The sequence below is a fragment of the Sebastes fasciatus genome, chromosome 22, assembly GCF_043250625.1.
Source record: "Sebastes fasciatus isolate fSebFas1 chromosome 22, fSebFas1.pri, whole genome shotgun sequence".
Taxonomy (NCBI): domain Eukaryota; kingdom Metazoa; phylum Chordata; class Actinopteri; order Perciformes; family Sebastidae; genus Sebastes; species Sebastes fasciatus.
In genome coordinates this window covers 7,342,373-7,361,242 of record NC_133816.1, presented here as the reverse complement: position 1 = coordinate 7,361,242, position 18,870 = coordinate 7,342,373, and the positions used below count along the sequence as shown (strand labels likewise).

Sequence of the window (18,870 nt, the reverse complement as noted above, 5' to 3'; positions counted from 1 at the left end):
GTCATTTTTTTTTAGCTTCCACAAATACAAATTATTAGTGTCGCGAGGGTTCAGCCGGCAAGATTGATTAAACGTCAAATATGATGAGGAATAATGATCCTTTCAATATGTGGTTTTATCCAAATACACATTATATAACCATACTTTTTATGTTCAAAAAGCGACCTCAAATATGTTCATATAAGGAAACTGTAATAACAATCACATTTTTGGAGATTAAAAATGTCTTTTAGTAAGTACCTTGGAATTCCATGTAGCAGATTTAGGAATAGAACAGAGAAACGTACCGCTGTATGTTCCCTTTTATACTCAATCAGAGACTGAAAGAACAAGCGGAGGAGCCAAAAGGATTATTATTCAATCTTGCCATTTACCTCCAGAATTCTGGATAATGGTCTCCAGTCCACTAAACATAGCCTACAGTATTTAGAAATGAAAGGACAAATGCCAATTTTCCGTCTTTATGGGACATCAAACAAAAGAGCCAGAAGAAATACATCCCTTCTATGGTCTGGCAGCACGGATGGATTACAATGTCCAAGCCATTGACTACTGAAATCCAAAACGGTGGACAATGCAGTGGAAACATTTACAACCAGGATTAGGGGAGAAAAGGATGGAAAGTGGGATGTATGGACACGAGGAGGAGAAGCGGCTCACAATAAGGGGAGTTTATTTACATCGCCCCCCTTCTTCATTAAAGTAAATATAGAACACTTTCTCTTGGGATGTGGAATAACAAAGTCCCTTTTTCTTTTTTCTCAGAGGACCTCCTTCCTGTGAGCACGACGCTGGAAATAACTCCAAGTCCTCAGGTGAGAGCCCTCAGGGACACATCCAGAGGAAGTGTGCTGCATGTTATCATACCCAGCTCATCTCCAAATACTTTATCTGAGAAGCTGACATCTTCGGGGGGCAGAGAAGATGCCTCGCAAAGTATCACTTTTACATTTTTCATACGCTGTAGTAGCGTTATCCCAGTGGGAGAGCCGAGCCGGCTCAGGAGAACAAGTAAAATAAATGTAGCTGAGCTGGACATAACAACCCTAATATACTCTCTGAAGTCTGCATTGGGCCAAAGTTTAGGTAAAGATATAAATAAAGTTTTCTCTGTTCCTTGCGGTCGTTTTATGTCCGGGGCTGAAGTACATCTATTTAGTTAAAAGCACAAGAAAAGGCCGGGGCCGTTTTTCAAAAATTGATGATGGCCTTGCATAAATTATGCAAACTTTTGTCCTTGTGCCAAACAGTGCATCTACTGAATAATAATTACTGGAGGGACTTTGGGGATATGAGTATGCAAAAATATGAAACGCATGCCAACGTCCCCTCTTATCTATGGCCAAATCAAGGAAAGGAGACAGGCCTGCAGAACATAATGAAAGACAAAAATGTGTCAACGCTGGACATAACTTTTGATTAATTTTTTCTTTATGTATTTGATGTTTCTCTAATGTAAACTGTCCTGCAGTTCAACAGCCTGTCTTTTTCAACACTTTCAAACCACAGCTGCTATATAGCTGTCATATTGTTAACATCATCTGCAGGATTTGCACCAGTTGAAATCCCCAGCCTGGCATGTAAATTAACAGTCCATTACTTTATTGTCATGTTTAGTGGCTTGGATCGCTGTTGGACATTTACAAGGACTCCATGTATTTTTTTTTTCCGCTGGAGATACTGCGGCTTGATAACTCAATGAATACGGCCGTTAAATGTTCACACTGGGGACGACGGAGTTCACATGGATTTTATAAGTGAGCAGTGAATGGAAATCTTGGAAATTGCATTTCTCAATAGCCATGAACTGACTGCTGAACGTTTGGCTTTAATGAAATAAACACCGAAAATATGTCAGTTTTTTTATGTACATAAAAGCCAAGGACAATTTGTATGCTAATGCCTTCATAACTAATTAATTATAGTAATAATATGAATGATATAAGACACTTTGATGTCTAAAAGGTTGTTCAATCAGACAGAGTATGAGGAGATACTAAAGCCGAATTAAACCCCTGGCATGGACAAAGCAGCAGAAGGATAGTTGTTGGTGATATGCAAATGCAATTACCTTATTTGCTAATCCGGTGCCCCCCCCCCTTTGGCTACGTAACGGTGTCCAATTTCAGGTGAATCCTATCACTACCTATAAGTAGAGAGCAGTGTACTGTAGCTTCCTTTGTTTGTTGTATACACTCTTGTGTCTGATTGTAGAGATATGTTGGCCTTGAAAGCAGTCTTTGTCCATATTACTTTTTTAGCAACATTGTGGAGATTTAATCCTGTGTTTTGTTTTCAATGTGTCACTAACACTGAATATCTCTGACTAAGTGAATGTTGTATTGTAAGTGATTGAATCACTTTCTTGTGCTTTGATATTTCAGTGCTACAAGCCATATTGTCCATTTGGGAATGGATGGGTATGGTTAGGTATTGGGGTTATTGCTTATTTTTGGGGTCAAATATCCTCTACAAAGAGAAAAAAACATTCTTAAAGGAATAGTTTGACATTGTGTGAACTGTATTATTCACTTTCTTGCTGAGAAGATAGAGTTATGAGTTATCGATCTTCTCATCTAACTGTGAGCAAGAAAGCGAATAAGCATATTTCCCAAAATATCAACGTGTTAATTTAAAATTCTAAATCTCAGTGGACTAATTGATTCAACGAATAAGGAAATTTGCTTGTGTGTTTTCAGTTAATACATGTGATGACTGCACTTTTGGTCAGAAGACGTTCCCCCGTCGGCCATCTCATTGAATACCAAATGAATTTACTGGATGAATTAGTATGCGTGTTTTGCGCAGAGCATTTTCTTAGTTTCCTTTGTTTAATTCCACTGGCGATCTCTTTCATTGTGGAAGTGAGGGGGAGAAATGGTTGATTGATTTATGGAAATTCATTCTGTGCCTATGACATTTGTCAGGCTGTTATATCAATAGCAATACTGACAGCAACAATGAACACTCAAACATCACTGATGGATCCAACAAAATAACAAAGTACACAAGAAAAGCGCCACACACATAAGGGGATTTAATTATGTAAAAAAAAAAAAAAAGATCTCTCACAATGTGCCTTTCCATTCGTCACTTCTCTGTAATTCAAGACGGGAATTGTTGTCTTAATACCCCAAAAAAAAAGATGTGATCACAAAGTAAAGAGAAACTGACGTGCTTAAATATACAGACACACACGCACGCACACACACAAAAAGCGAACGCACTCATGCACACATCTGCTCGTCAGTGAGCCTGTTGGAAACTGTCACATGCCTGGCATGTTCTGTAACTTGGGCAGATGGTACAGCACAATTAGGCCCACCGAATCTCTCAATCAATCTCCTGTTTGCCATATGAAGAACTTGGTTCTAAGCTGGCTGTTTCACTTAAACCAACGTGCTTGTCCACTTTAGATTCTAGTCCCTAGTTGGCAAATTGTCTTCACTCCCAAACTCTGCAAACTGTTTCTGCATTTCCTTGCTGTTCCTGAAAAGTACCTCTCCTTCTTTACTTTTGCAGTTTGTATTTTCTTTGTTTTACCTCGTTTTCTGCACTACTGAAATTCTTTGTCATTTTCTGCCCTCACTGTTCTTACTGTCGTCCCTTGATCCCTTTCACTTTGCACAACACTTCCTACGACACCCCTCCCTACCCAGTTTCTCTCTCTACCCTTTTCTGCCTTCTCTCTTGGCTTGTTTAACCACTGGCCTGAATGCAAGACTATACTTTAGACAATAGGCAAGCGCAAGTGTTTCATTCACACCCAATTACTGTGAAAGGGATTTTTTTTCTGGCCAGAAATTCGCAGAGGAGCACAATGAGAGTGTCACAAAGGAACAAGATATCCCTGGCGTTTCGCGTTCTGTCCCATGTTCCCGCAGACAAAAGAGAGAGAGAAAAGCGATCCGGTGTATTCGACACCGGCGGGGGCCATTAGCCGGAGCTGGTTAAATAAGGATAGCTCTAACTGAGACGCTAACAGAGACGGGAAACAGCTGCTGCTTGCGCCGGGCCCTTGTTGGCCCTGAGGATTCTGCCTTTGATCAGCGGCCCTCGTAACACCACCTTCCTACAACAGCTCGGATGAAACAACCTCTAAAACACACACGTAGACAAGCGCGCTGGAAGAAATGCAAGTGCAAACACACAAACGAAGAGGGCTAAGATTCACACCAACATATATGTAGACTGATGATACATGTATTATGAAATTAGAATATAATCTTAACATATGAATCTAAAAAACTTGCATGGTTACTTTCACTCTCCTGCAAGAAAAAATATGACGTATCCTCATTTCCAGCGGATGCAAGCCAAACACCTCACTCAACAGTGGGCCAGACGCCACCTTTGGTCTGCCAATCCCGCTGTTGTATTTCCCCCACCTGTGACGGGAAGATGATTCACTAGGCCTGCCAGACTGCATCTAGGGACTGTGTGTACTGGGGCGTGCTCACTGCCAGCACAGACAGAGGGAAAAAAAAAAAAAAAACGGCACCCTCTGCACTGCACTGTGACCTGCAAATGCAGTTGATAAAATAATGTGGCCTTTGAGCAGATGTATCACACTCTACCTAACTCGGGGTGTAACAATTCACCAATTGGAATCGAGGCGTCAGGCCAAATGATTATGATATGGCAGACGGGGAGCGAAACTGGGCCTTATAAACGGGGAGAATGTTCAAATCGGTTTGGCGCCCCACATGAACGCTACAGCTGCACCAGAAAAAGCAATACGAGGATTATAGGTTAAATTGGATTTTGTTTTTTTGAACAGCGGATGTTTATGTAATTTTTAGGGTCTGTATTTTTAGCCGTAGAAGCTACGCTCCACCTGGGCTGCATTTCCTCACTGAATACACAAACAGCACACTTTTTTGTTCTGACAATACAAATGGAATACTAGATATAACCAACACAGATTTCACTAGGAATTCACAGTTAGGCTCAAAAACTCCCCAAACAATAATAACAACCGAAAACAACAGGGTGTTTTTCTGCAAAATATAGTTTCTTTTCCTTTACTTGTATTATCTCCAGTCATACTTTTCTCGAATCTTATTTTTACCTCGACTTTATTTCTGTTTACACATAGAAATTTGGAATTACTGTGCGACGGCAAGAAATGTGGTAAATAGCAGCTTGTTCATGGTCTACGGTAAATAACATATAGCTGTGCATTTCTCTCAGTAGGCTACTCGATAAATTGTTTAATAAAATTAAAGAATGGTGCTAAACAAATCAGGCGAACCTGAAAGAATCATCAAATGATTATATTAGAGCAATCTAATTAATGTGAAGAAGTGATGAGAGGGAAATTGGTTTGCAAATGATTTCATTGGCACTGATTGTATTAATTCTAATCTGTCTAATGCCAGTGTATCTGTAACTGTATTATACCACAGATCACATGTCGAATAGGAATCCAATTTATCCAGCCAGACAACCTACCTCATGCCCTTAAATCGTTCAAAATTAATGAAAAAAAAATTAGACTTTCATGTTGAACGACTGGGAAGAAATGGAGGGGGAAAAAAAATGCTGGTGTGTAATTATAAAGGCCATAGAAGTTCAAAAGTCTTAATGGAATGACTTATGCACCAGCCAAATGATTTTTTTTTTCTCCCCCGCTCTTGCTCCTCGCCATTTCCAGGTGTTCATTATTCTAACCATGGAGAACATCCTGAGGGTCATGCCATGTTCTAATTCCTAATTAACTGCCCAGAACAGAGATCATGGTCGGCAGTGACCCTGACCGGCGAACAGGGACAGTTGGAGTCTCAGGGTATTACTCTTACTCAGGTTTGTAAGCGCTCATTCCCAATAAACCCTCCTCTAACATAGTCGCTGCACCGTGTGTCATGGAATTTGCAAGAACTGGGTCATGCTTTGAGAAAAGACAACCTAAAGCCTGCTGGAGGCTACGCGGTTTTCAACACACAACTGGAAACACCTGTGGACTTTTGAGGCTTATTGGTAACCGCTGTTAAAGATCTCGGTTGGATTATGTTTATTTTGTGTGTGCCACCTATCTGTCGACCAGGAATAAAAGAGGGGGCAAATACAACAAATGAATAATTCCCGACTTCCATGGCTAATCGCGGCTACAGCTGCGTACCTATCAGTGGCATGTTTTTACACTGTCTCTGAGATTAGTCGTGTGTACACACGCAGCGCACATACATATTGGGGCATTACCGGCATTCGTAGGGAATACAAAAGCAGCAGCGGTGACTAAATGTCTATGTTTGCTTAGGAGAGATCAGGCGTGCCCTCTGTGTTACAACACGGGCCACCTGCAGTCTGGGAAATAGGTTTCTGGGGGGAATTAGAGGATTCTGATGAATGAACAAGACAGACATGAGTAACCCGGCCCAATATACTGCTTATCTACAAGCTTATGTTGCACAAAGGAGGCAGATAAGCTAAGACATGCCAGCAGAATGAGGGAATGGAGAAATGAGTGGAAATGAGGGGGGTGGAAGACGGGGTGGTGGGGGGTGAGGAGAACATTCCCAGGTCAAGATCTACAGGAGTGCGGTCAGTTGCAACAGAGCCTGGATGCTTTGAATCGCCGCAGAACAATTAACCATTGACCAGGGGGACGAAACAAGCTACATAGCATGGGATCCATGTCGTTCATGGTTATTCTATTCCAGAGAGCATGAAAGCAAGGCATAAAGTCATTATTAAGGCCTCTATCTGCCCCGGGGCACTGAATGCAACACTAATCAATGAGAAAGAGAGGTATTGTGGTTGGTTTTAGAGGGCAGGTGATATTTCGTTGGTGTGTGTGTTAGCCTGTGTGTGTGTGCGCGTATGGATAAGATTATCCTGTCTATTAGTGATCTCCTTGAGGTAGGTGGTCTAGATGGTATAGCAGCAAGCATCACGTTGCAGGTATTCATTTGTGACAGCGAAGGAAGGACACAAATATTCTATGGCCTTAAAGTGATTCACCTTTTCTGTCTTTGTTTCTAGAGTTTCTAATTATTAACTTTATTAACTTTGAGCGTGTACAATATATTACCCTTACTATGTGGTAGGCGTTTTGTTTGAACTTGGTCATTCTTATTGCATTGATGTCTACCACAGTGCCTTGTTTTTGACACTACTACTAGGAGTCACAAGTCCAAAATTGGTCAAATACTTCACGTAGGGGCTTTAAAGGAGACATGTCATGCTCATTTTCAGGTTCATACTTGGATTTGGGGTTTCTACAAGAACATGTATACATGCTTTAATGTTCAAAAAAAATATTCATTTTTCTCATACTGTCCGTCTGAATATACCTGTATTCACCCTCAGTTTGAAATGCTCCGTTTCAGCGCCCCCCTCCCAAAAAAACCCAGTCTGGTCTGATTGGTCAATGCTTTCCAGTCTTCCGCATCCGCGCTGTCGCCCTCTGCACAGCGTCACTTTAGCCGGGGACTCACTGGGTGTGTCAACGACACAGAGTTTAGCGGCACTTCTACCGGCGACTGTATCGTTGTGACATCACAACCTTACAGAAATACTAAGAGCTTGTTTATATTCTATTATAAAGGCACAGTTTCTGAATACGGGAATGTGCATTTCTGAGCGTTTTGATACTTTAACATTATTTATATAGCACTGAGATTTGCTAAATAATCAAAAAAGACAGAAATCTTACTTTCTACAACATGGGACCTTTACAAGTTTTTTATCATCATGGCATAAATGTGTAAAATTAGAGCTGAAACATTTAGTTCATTAACCGATTAGCTGATCCAGAGAAAATATTTCAGCAACAATATTGATTATTTAATTTGAACGATTAGGCTAATCATTCAGACAGGTATTTAGCAAAAAAGCCATATTTCCTGGTTCAAGCTTCTAAAATGCTTACAATGAAATGTGAAGGTTAAATTTACTATTTCTTTTACATTTTATAGACTAAATTATCAATCAACAAATCAAAGAACAAAGCAATATGTGTGGTCCTACAACTCATTTCACGCGTAACAAAATCTGGCCGGCAACAGGCTTACTTTTCTTTAAGATCATCACAAACTTGACATCTGTGCTGAAATGAGTCTGTGTCAAAATGTCATTTTTCATGAAGTGACAGAAAATCAAAAAACACTGTTCCAATGTCCGATCACTGTTTGCTATTGTCTGGTAAATGAAAAGCAACACTGAGTCCCGCGTAGTCCTGTTTGAGCACTTCACAATAAGCCACACGTGACAAAATTGAACTTCAGTTGCCACTTCAAGTACCATAATTCCATCCCCGGTGTATATTACACAATCATCCACAGCGCCAGGAAGCAAATCCCATTGACTTGATTCCTATTTAATTATTCTACTTGAAAATCCTTTACGCTCACTCTCTTTTCTCCGAACCTGAGAAAAGAGAAATTGCTTTACCCATTAAAAACAATCTCTACCTATTGGAGAATTGCATTCCTCCCAGCTTGTCAGATTCCATTCACGAGAACCCACCTTCAGCCCTTATTTTATTTAAACCTGAGCAAATGTGGCACACAACACAATGGGGCTTCACTGAGGTAAAATAATTGCCTAAATGCAGTGTGACAGGGGAGGTTGATTCATTCTGCAGAAAAAACATTGCCTGTTGAGAAAAAAGCGTTGACAGAGTAGCAAGAGACAGTAAAATGGAAGGAGAAAGGATGAAGAGAGGCAGAGAAATGGGCAGCGGACAGTTTCCAACGCCAAAAACAAAACACTACATATTTCTTTGAAAGACAAAGTGTTAAGTTAGGCTACTCCGCACGCTGTCAATAGTGACGTTCATCATAGGGCCAGCCGCAGTCTATATATTGATTAAACCATCCATCACTTAAACTCTACAAGACATTATTTCTAATTAAAAAGTAAGTCATAAATTTGGAGCTTTATTGCCAGGCTGGGGTTGTAAATAAAATTCAAGGGAGGGCGGAAACAGATTGCAGCCCCTGTCCACAGTTTAAAGCCACCGTAAAAAGGACAGACGGGTGTGATGGCACCTTTGGGATGCTCGCACGCAGTCCTGCAGGGCTGACAGCAGGGAGGTGCTCTGCTTCATCCCAGATAAACAGATGCAAATCAATAATTTCTCCGGTTGTGTTTTTATAAGACAGGCACTTCCCCCTCAGAGGGGGCTAAGGAGCAGGCCGTGCATAAGGAGAACAAATATGCAAATTAAATTTTCATAAACCACTTGGGAATATGTAAAAGGGAACAGCGGCCGTGCACTTGAAAATGATGTATAATCATAAGAGGTCATGAAAGTGTATGAAAGCGCTCCATCACATGGCTGGGTTTGGCTGGTAGGCTGGCAGTGACAACAAGCACCTATTATCTATCTGTCTCCATTTTCCTCTGCTAAACAACAATTTTGCTGCCAAATATGCAGTCGCAGGGCATTATTTAATGATCCACGTTGATAAAGAGGCCATTAGTACACCTACACTGTAGCCAAAGCTGTGACGCTGGAGAGGCAAAACGCAGAGCGCGCACCTCTCAGTCGTAGCAGAGGACACTTCACGTTTGACAACTTCTGATTACCTCAGCGTGTACGCCGGTTGTCAGGCGGTGAACTCCCCTGACAGCCGGTTGCAGAGTGGCAGAGTGTTGGTTATTTTTTGACGGCCACAGAGGGATGTCTGATTTCACAGGTACTAGCCAAAAGGGAGGGAGGAAATGGAGGGAATTGGGGGGAAGAAAATGAAGGAAAAAGGCATGTCATGGGCTTCACAGCCTCCGCTGCCAACAAAGGAAAGCATGTGCAATCATTATTCATCTGTCTCCGTTTCCTCTCCGGGGCCCGATTTTTTTTTTCCATATACCTGCCAGAACGGGAAGTAGCTCTGACCACACAAAAGCGCCTTCTGACGACTGGGGAATCATATTTGGTTAACTGATAGCCAGACGGGTTCCACGCCAAAGTGATGGAAGTGGCCTTGGTCTTGGTGAGAGACAGAAAGAGAGAATCACCGTCCGGGGGGAAGTGAGAACTAATGAGTGAAGCTAAAAAGGACAAGATGGAGTGATCCTCTATAAAAAGACCGGCAGTAATCTCTTGCCTCTCCTCCCGCTCCTCTCCCCTTAATGTCCTAAGAGATCTTGGCTCCTCCGTAAAGCCTGCTGCCTCCGCACATCTAACAGAGCTGATTAGAGCCGCACACCTTGCTGGAGCTGAAGCTTTGGACAGGGTGCAGCCCAAGTTCAAGAGGGACTCAGTGTTACAAAAACCAAAGAGGAAAAAAAACGCTTCAAGTTAGTGGGCATCTCTCTGGACTGGACATGTTTGAACAGCTTCCACTAAACCAGCATGTGACTGCAAATACTGACTTCAGTATCCACTTACCATATCTCTAACCCGAATGCCTCGGAGCTCAAATAACATCGGTGTCTTTCAAATTAGGGCCATTGCTGCTTTGGATTCTTCTGTCATGTCAGATGATATCAGCGTATAGCCCCAGAGGTGCGAGCGGCGCTTGAATCTAATCGTCATCAACAGATCGTCCTGTTCGTTTACATTAGTATAAGTGGTCACGGTGAGGAGGAGGAGGAGGGAGATGGAGAGACACAGTGAGGAAGAGAAGGAGAGGAAGGGGTTGGCAGAAGATGATGGAGAGAGACCACTGAGCTGCTGTGTGAGCTCGCTGTCAAGGGTGTTGTTTTATTAAGACACCCAAACTGTCAGGGCAGGTATCAGGAGAGCGGCCGGGCAAATGACAAGACACTTGTGCTAACATCCAAGTAACCCCCTTCTCATACCGAAATAGCTCCATCCAAATTTACCGTTCTCTCTGTCACACTTAGGGGGCACACCGTTGTCGGAGGGGACTCGCCTCTACCAATCAAGACACCTGAAGCGTTCACCTGCGCAGCCCCTCTGGGACTGAGGAGGTGGATTGTGACAGGCAATAACAATGTGGCTTTGTGTGTGTGTAAGAGATAGATTGGGAGAGAGGAAACACTACAAGGTGTTTCAAAAGTGTGTTTTTTCCAGAGATCACTCCACTAGAGCAACTTTAAAGGAATAGTTCAACATTTTTAGATGAGAAGATCTATCACTCTCATACCTGTCCGTTAAATATATTAATTCAGTTTGTTTAGCATAGCATGGCGCTGTCCGAGGCTAACAAAATCCATCGACCAGCACCTCTAAAACTCACTAATAAATGTGTTAATAGTAGGGCTGTTAATTGATTCAAATATTTAATCCCGATTAATCACATGATTGTCCATAGTTAATCGCGCACATTTTTTTTATCTGTTCAAAATGTACCTTAAATAAAGATTTGTCAAGTATTTAATTCTCTTATCAACATGGGAGTGGGCACATATGCTTGCTTTATGCAAATGTATGTATATATTTATTATTGTAAAATCAATTAACAACACAATACAAAGACAAATATTGTCCAGAAACCCTCACAGGTACTGCATTTAGCATAAAAAAATATGCTCAAATCATAACATGGCAAACTGCAGCCCAACAGGCAACAACAGCTGTCAGTGTGTCAGTGTGCTGACTTGACTATGACTTGCCCCCAAACTGCATGTGATTATCATAAAATTGTGGGCATGTCTGTGACAGGGAAACTCATAGGTTCCCATAGAACACATTGTCAGTCACATATCTTGAGGTCAGAGTGCTAAAATGTAGCGTATGTCTGGAGCATTATTTAGCCTTCTACGCAACAAGCTTGTATGACATGGTTGGTACCAGTGGATTCATTAGGTTTCCTTAGTTTCATATGATGCCAGTATCTTCACTCTAGCTTTAAAACTGAGCCTGCTAGAAAAAGATTGATTGCGTTAATGTCATCACTTAATCATTTTATTCTATTAGACATTTGTATGAAATTGTCATAATTAGCATATGAAATCTTGAGTTATGGCTAAAAAACGTGTTTTGTGAGGTCACGGTGATCTTTGACCACCAAAATCAGTTCATTCTTGAGTCTAAGTGAACTTTTGCGCTAAATTTGAAGAAATTTCCTCCAGTCGTTCCTGAGAGACACGAGAATAGTACGGATATACTTACATACAGACAGATGGACAACACAAAAACAAATGCCTCCGGCCTCAAATCACCGACGCGGAGGCATGAAAAGGGCTAATTTCCCAGAATGTCGACCTTTAACCTCTTTCAGCTTTTAAATTAACTGTAGCTGAACGGTTGATTTGTACAGTTGTGTGAATGTGTGAGAACCCTCTTAGCACTGTTTATTAAGATCCCTTAGTGTGTTACACTACACTGTATTACAATTACATGGATGCATGCAGAAACCACAGTTGAAAAAAAAAACTCATTCCTTTTATCATGATAATGAGGTTCAAGAGAGCGATGAAGGGCCACTGAATATTGTATCGGAAGAGGTGGAGGGGGTGGACATGCAGCGCATCTCGGCAAACGCCGCATTAAGCACACGTACGTGCACATTTAGTCTATGTATGCACATGCCGGCTGACATACACACACGTGCTCATCAAGCTTGACCACCCCACACACACATAAATATATCTCTTACAGAACTCAACAACACTGTGATTAATTAAGGTCGGGTTTGTAATGGTAATGAATGTCCTATCGTGTAACATGCACTTGTGTGAATCTACCTTTAATTTTAAGAGGCAAATACACAAATGGCTTAAAAAATACTAGACCTTAATGATTCTAATTCACATAAATTAATGTAAGTGAATTAGTTTGAGGTTAAAATGAACTCTGATAATTTAGCAAATTTGGAACATAAACACAAACTATATTGTTGCATCTTCATTCTTTATCCCCAGTGAACAAGTATATGAGCGAGGAGATGACTAGGAGACATTTTCATGCAGCTGCAGCTGTTTTTCTCACATGAACTCTGCCTGTTGGGATGAAATGACCACAAACATGTCCGAGCAAAACAGCAGCTATATTATTTCCAGCAAGGCAACAGCAAATTTGCCCAGAGGGTCAACAAATTTATCAATATCAGCCCTGCACTACATCAAGCAAGGCGTGCCTTTTACCTAATTCGGTCATTTAGAGGGTTTTGATGCTCTGTCCGGTATCCTTGAGCCAGGCTGCTTCGGTGCTGACCGTAGTTGCCCGAGTAACAGGACAAAACAACAAAGACGTGCAAAGTCAACTACCTCTGGACGGGATTCAAATTCGAGGAACACTGCTGACATCGGCCAAAAGGATTTCACTCCCTTTCCATTCAAATGACCTGTTTTGCATTATTTCGAGAAGTCCGGGCAGGATCACACAAACTGCAGGGCTTTAAAATAACAGAACCAAAACCTGGTGGGGGATAATGTCCTCACAGGCCATTATGGTCAAACTAACTTGAATGGCTGATGCTATGGGCAACCGTGTTGGGTATGCAAAGCATTGTGGGAGGAGCAGAGGTTCATACTCTCCAACAAGACGTTTTGTAGTTGAGACTAAAGACCTAAATAATATCCTTCACATCTTAATTCTAGAAATCTCTTTCTGCCGAACCTTATGATCTGTACAATCATTACAACATATTGGGCTTGTAAATCCAGGATTTGGGCCTTCCTTAATTCCTTAGCTTCCAAAAACATCTCCCTGAAGTAGATTAGACTTAATCCAAAGTGACCGCAAATTAGGCAAAAGAGGGTGCATCAAATGAAGGTTGCAATTCCACGCTAGGGAGCATTAGGATATTTATCATCAAAGCGATCCCCAGCTTTTAATTCATTTGACATCTTTCAGCACTAATACTGTATCTGATTTCTGAGAAGCACCAGTACACAGTCACACAGCGTGACGTCTGGAGGAAAGCAGCAGGTTGCAGGACAAGTCGCTGATATGTGTTCCGACACAGAACAGAGACCAAGGCCATTGTGTCTGGACCAGATTTACGCATCATATATCGGAAGAAAAGCACGAGCCGGCGCTACGTGCGGCTTAACTATCACCCGCTGCTGTCAATGTTATTCAAATGACAAGCATAATTCTATTTTCACCTTGCAAACTAATGTGACCATTACTTCTATGTCAGCAACATTTTACTGTCCTCTGCTTTTGCGCCGGATATGCTGGCAAACTGGGAAACTCATTCTAAAAAATGGGATTATCCTGGAACGTTGTGTGTAGTTGCTGGGATTGAGCTCAAATGTAGCTCCCAATTATTCTCCTCTGAAAATCTGCCATCCTATCGGATGGAGAAGATGAGCCCCCGAGGCCTCATCAAAAAAGGGGGTGTGACACATTCTCCCACGGTGCGAGTTTTTTATGCCTTCATCTTGCCGAATACAATGTCGTAAAATAACATCAACAGGGATGTGTAAACATTGTATGCACAAAAATATCTGCACTGCCGCGAGGACGTTGTTAGGAAAAAGAGGCTGCATTGAGTTAGATGACGGGGGAATCTGGTTAGATGGATGTAGCGGGGTATGTTTGTGTGTGTGTGTGTGTGTGAGTGAGGGAGAGGAGGAGGAGGAGGAGGAGAAGGGAGGCGGAGGCAGGCAAACCTATCATCCACGGAGCCCACCAGTAAACTCTGGAGGGCAAACAATCTCCCTAATTGAATTCAATCCAGGCTCACCACAGGAGGCGCCGAGGCTAGTGGCTCCATTCAGTATATGGAGGGGTTGGCGGAGGTGGAGGGAAGTGTGTGTACGTGGGTATCGACGGGATGAAGGAGGGGAGGGCTTCAGCTGGTATGACAAGTGAGCGAGGAAAAGGGAAAGAAGCAAGAAGTACAAGAAGCAGGGAGCAAACACAGGGGTCTAAGAAGACAACAACGAGACAAGGGGAGAGGAGAAAATGCTCTGTGTGTGAACATTTTGTTGGTTATGAGGTGGAGGGGAGGGGCGTGCGAGAGACTCAAGGGGTAGAGAAATGGAAGCCAGCTGCGCTTTTGCATGATTACACTGAAAACATCATTTGCATCAGGGAATGAAATCCAAACACGCTCGCTCAGATACGTATGGTTACCGACCAAAAAAAAAAAACCTCCTTGTCGCTGGCGGCAGAAATTAAAGGCTTACCAGTGATGTCCCACAGATTTGCATATGAAGATGAGTACCTATCATGAATCATTTTCATAAACATCCTATTGCACACAAAGAACAAGCCCAATTGGCCCACATGAATGCTCTTCATTACCGCCGCGGTTGCTGTGCCGCTCGTGTGCTTAATCTGGGATCCGTTGCGTATTCATGACATGTAATGAGACATTTTTCGAGCTCGGTCTGGTGCTGTCAGAAATTGGTGATAAAAATTGCACAATACCTCGGTGTGAGACGGAGTGGGATTCTTTGAGTGTTTCTCCTCACAAATCCTGTGTATCACATTCCAGATAGTAAAACCATGTTCTGTCCTGGAAGGAAACAAGAGAGAGAGGAAACAGGTTAGGAGACGGAGCAGGATAGTCTTGCGTCAGTAAAAACGTGGCAACACTTATTCTTTCAAAATAGGTGACAGGGGAAATCATTAAAAGAGTCCAGCAGGAGGATCTTTTAATGTCTGCCAACATGATTTTTAAGTCACATTTAACAGGCCTGTGTGCAGCCATGACATGGATTTACTTTGAAAAGCTCAACAACAAGAAACTTTTCAATGCCAGAAGTGTTAGTTTGTCACACACGAACACTATATTTTGGACTCTCTTCTGGGTCGGCCATTATTAAGTGGCATCTTCATACATTTTTCAGCTGTCTGGTTTCCACAGCGGTGATGGAGCCGGATAGCCGCTGTATGAAGTGCTATTCAGGTCACATCAGCTTTTAATGGCTGATTTATTAGGGCCCAACAGGGGCTTGGTGATGGGCTGCAGGACAAAGAGCCTGTTTTAAACTGCATTAACACTCTGCAGTAAATATCCCATACAACATTAGCATTTTGATGACCGCCTCCCCCAGTCACCTTTTGCACTGCCTCGTTGTCCCCTCGCACACACATTTTGCTCTCCTGTTCTACCTCTTAGCCTTTGTATCAATCCATCTTTCGCACGTGCCACTTTCTCCCTTTCAGCCCTCGTCTTCGTCACTCTACTCCTACACATTTCTCATTCATCGTATTCAATTTAAGCCTCTGCTGCTCCGATACCAGTGTGCGCAGGTGAAGTGGTTAACTTTAATTACGGCTGAATTAATGAGCTACATGAGCGGTTTCACAGAGCTAAATCCAAATTGTATTCGGGTGAAATTGAAAAGCGTGTTTCGTCCTCACCTTCAGTGCTAAAACGAAAAAACAAAAAAAACATGTCACCCTTCTCTTTCATTATTGGGATTGTGATGCAAACTATCTTTATATGTTTTATAATTAAATCTCACCCGCAATCATACAAGTGATGAGCACCAAAGCTTTTGTAATTGAGGTGTCATGAATAATAAGCCAAAATTAAAAAAGAATTAATCAGTAGTACTGTGTTTACTATGCAAATTAAGTACATATTGGATTAGAGAGAATTTAAAAACTTTTTTTTTTTTAACTCCAACCTATTTGGGTTGTCTTTTAATAGCACTGGCTTTACAAATTACCTTCTATATTCATAATGAGTCATAAACAAAGAAAAAAAAACTTTCTGGAGCTGTCATCAGGTTTGATATTGTGCATGTCTGTCCCTGAAATGGTTCCAATTTTTCTAATTGTGCAGGGATGCTATAAAAGACAAAAAAAAAAGAAATCTCAATTATATTGCCAAGCTTCTAAATATCATCTGGGCCGACCGATCTTGGCTTCCGAACAAGTGCTGGGGCCGTGCTCCATCAAATCTGCTGTTCATTATGTTTGATCAAATTTGAGACTTTGGCGGAGAAAGCAGATGCCATAGGTCGATTCAGATGGACCGCCGGAGCTAGTTTGGTCAACAGAGCATCTGCCAGTCATTTAGCAGGCCTGGAAGTGTTTGGAAAGCAACACAATCACACCATATTGCAACAGTCCTGACCACAAACAGTTGCACAAAAGCAGAGACAGAGTTCACAGACAATAGAAAATACAAATTATATTGTGGACAGTATAATGGACTGTAGCCGGCTGTCATCAGCTTACACTGGATCCTCTTTTTATCCAGACCTAATTGACAGTAATTTCAGATATTGTACAAATCTTTATTTTTTACCTCTTCTAAAAACCCATATTCACTGCTCCTCTCCATAGTCCTTCCTCACTGAGCAGACACACTGTCAGAGCCAGATTCAGACCTGCTCTCTTATAATCATCTGTGTTTAAGTTCTGGCAGTAGATGAGAACTGAAGCTTCCAAAACATCTTCAAAGGCTTTTGGACCAGAGAAATGTACACCAGGCAGTTCCAGGCACTCAAGGCAATCTTGTACCATTACTCCTAGGATGCTCATTCCAAAGATATGCAGCTCTATTGAAGTATGACCCAATGTGACACCGCGTGAGATAGTTGCTTTTTAATGTCAGGTTGCTCATTAACTGTGAAGTTACTCAGGAATGTGTTGAGTTTACACTCTAACACCACATAGCTGGCATCAGGGCGAAACAATTGGGAACAATATCTAATATAAACTTTTCTGAGCAATATTGCCATTAAAATTGTGATTGTTTTCTATAAATTGAATTAGAGGCCTGTATTTATGGTATACATAGTATTAAAGGCAGGGTTGGTGATCTTTAGAAACTAGCAAGAATACATTTGATTTTTAAAAATGATCCAGCCGAAAAAAACGAGCCCAGTGTTGCCAACTCCTTTCCAATGAACGTAGCTAACAGCTCCAGCTGCTGACTAGCTCAAAAAGTCCCTAAATCTAGAGAGGAAGTCGCAAAGTCGGCAACAGTCTGTCTCCCTCCAAAGCCACCATTACTAACATGACATAATGAACGTAAACAACGAACATGGCTATTGTTAGTACTCACAGCTGTCCGTTGACACGCAATGACTGCACGGGCAGAGTGAGCGCAGGCAGGCAGGTAAGTAGTCAGACTCGTCCAATAATTACATGGAATGCGAATTACATGATTGGACAGGCTTATTACAGCCATGCCACAGCCACAGCCACCAGATTTTTTTTTCTCTGTTTTGTCAGAGCATTTGATTTATTGATTGCTGTTGGCATGTAATGATAATTTCAACTGATATAACAAAACAAAATTACTAAAATCTTTCTCAAGCATACCTTTAAATAAGATATGAGTGCACCTAGCATAATCACAAACTTATCGTGTTTGAACATGAATAAAATAATAATACAATAATGGATTTTGTATTGGGGAAACGTCAAATTAGAAATAAATGTGTTTTCTATAGATTAGAGGAGGTTGTTCAAGTGGAGTCCTTGGCATTACTGAAAAATATTCTAATTTAATCATGACTTTTTGTTGGCTTGTTATGATAACTTTAAAATGATAAAGCAAGGAATCTCTGTCTGTGTGCATGTGGGTATGTCCTTCGCATATAACAATAATAATAATACATTATTACGCCTCGTAAACCGTTCATCCAATCTACTTCACACTTGGTGGGTATATTGCTGGGGACCCAAGGATGTGCATTGTCGAAGCTGGTGCAGTTTGGACACGTGACCCATTCAATATTAATACATTTTGAATAAATAAAGTATACAGCGCTCTGTGAAGCAGCGGGGACGGGGTTTCAAGGCTCTGCGGACTGAGCCGAGCGTGCGGTCCACAGTAGGCATTTACAGGACGGCATTGACTGTAGTTCACTTTTGCTGCTGGATGCTGAATATATTAACGTTACAACCGAACTCTTCTTCACTTCCCTGGAGTCAATGAGCATTGAGCAGTTCTCGAGAACCCTGTAAGCAGAAACATGCTGAACGCTGAAACGGACATACAATCCAAAAAGGCAACGCTGCAGGCAGCAATACCGGGAGCAAAGCAATCGGCCCGCTCCGAACTGGAACGGACAGGCGTTCCTAATGGTCAAAGG

At 41.8% G+C, this 18,870-nt stretch overlaps 1 protein-coding gene across 14 annotated transcripts in view; it reads right to left on the bottom strand.

Annotated features, from left to right (window-relative positions):
- LOC141761153 (adhesion G protein-coupled receptor L3) overlaps nucleotides 1-18,870 on the bottom strand; it is a 234,608-nt gene that overhangs the window by 191,674 nt on the left and 24,064 nt on the right. For all 14 annotated transcript variants that reach the window (XM_074624445.1, XM_074624447.1, XM_074624434.1 and 11 more), the window contains exon 2: nucleotides 15,239-15,326. The gene's annotated coding sequence lies outside the window, so the exon portion shown is untranslated. The remainder of the gene's footprint in view (nucleotides 1-15,238; nucleotides 15,327-18,870) is intronic.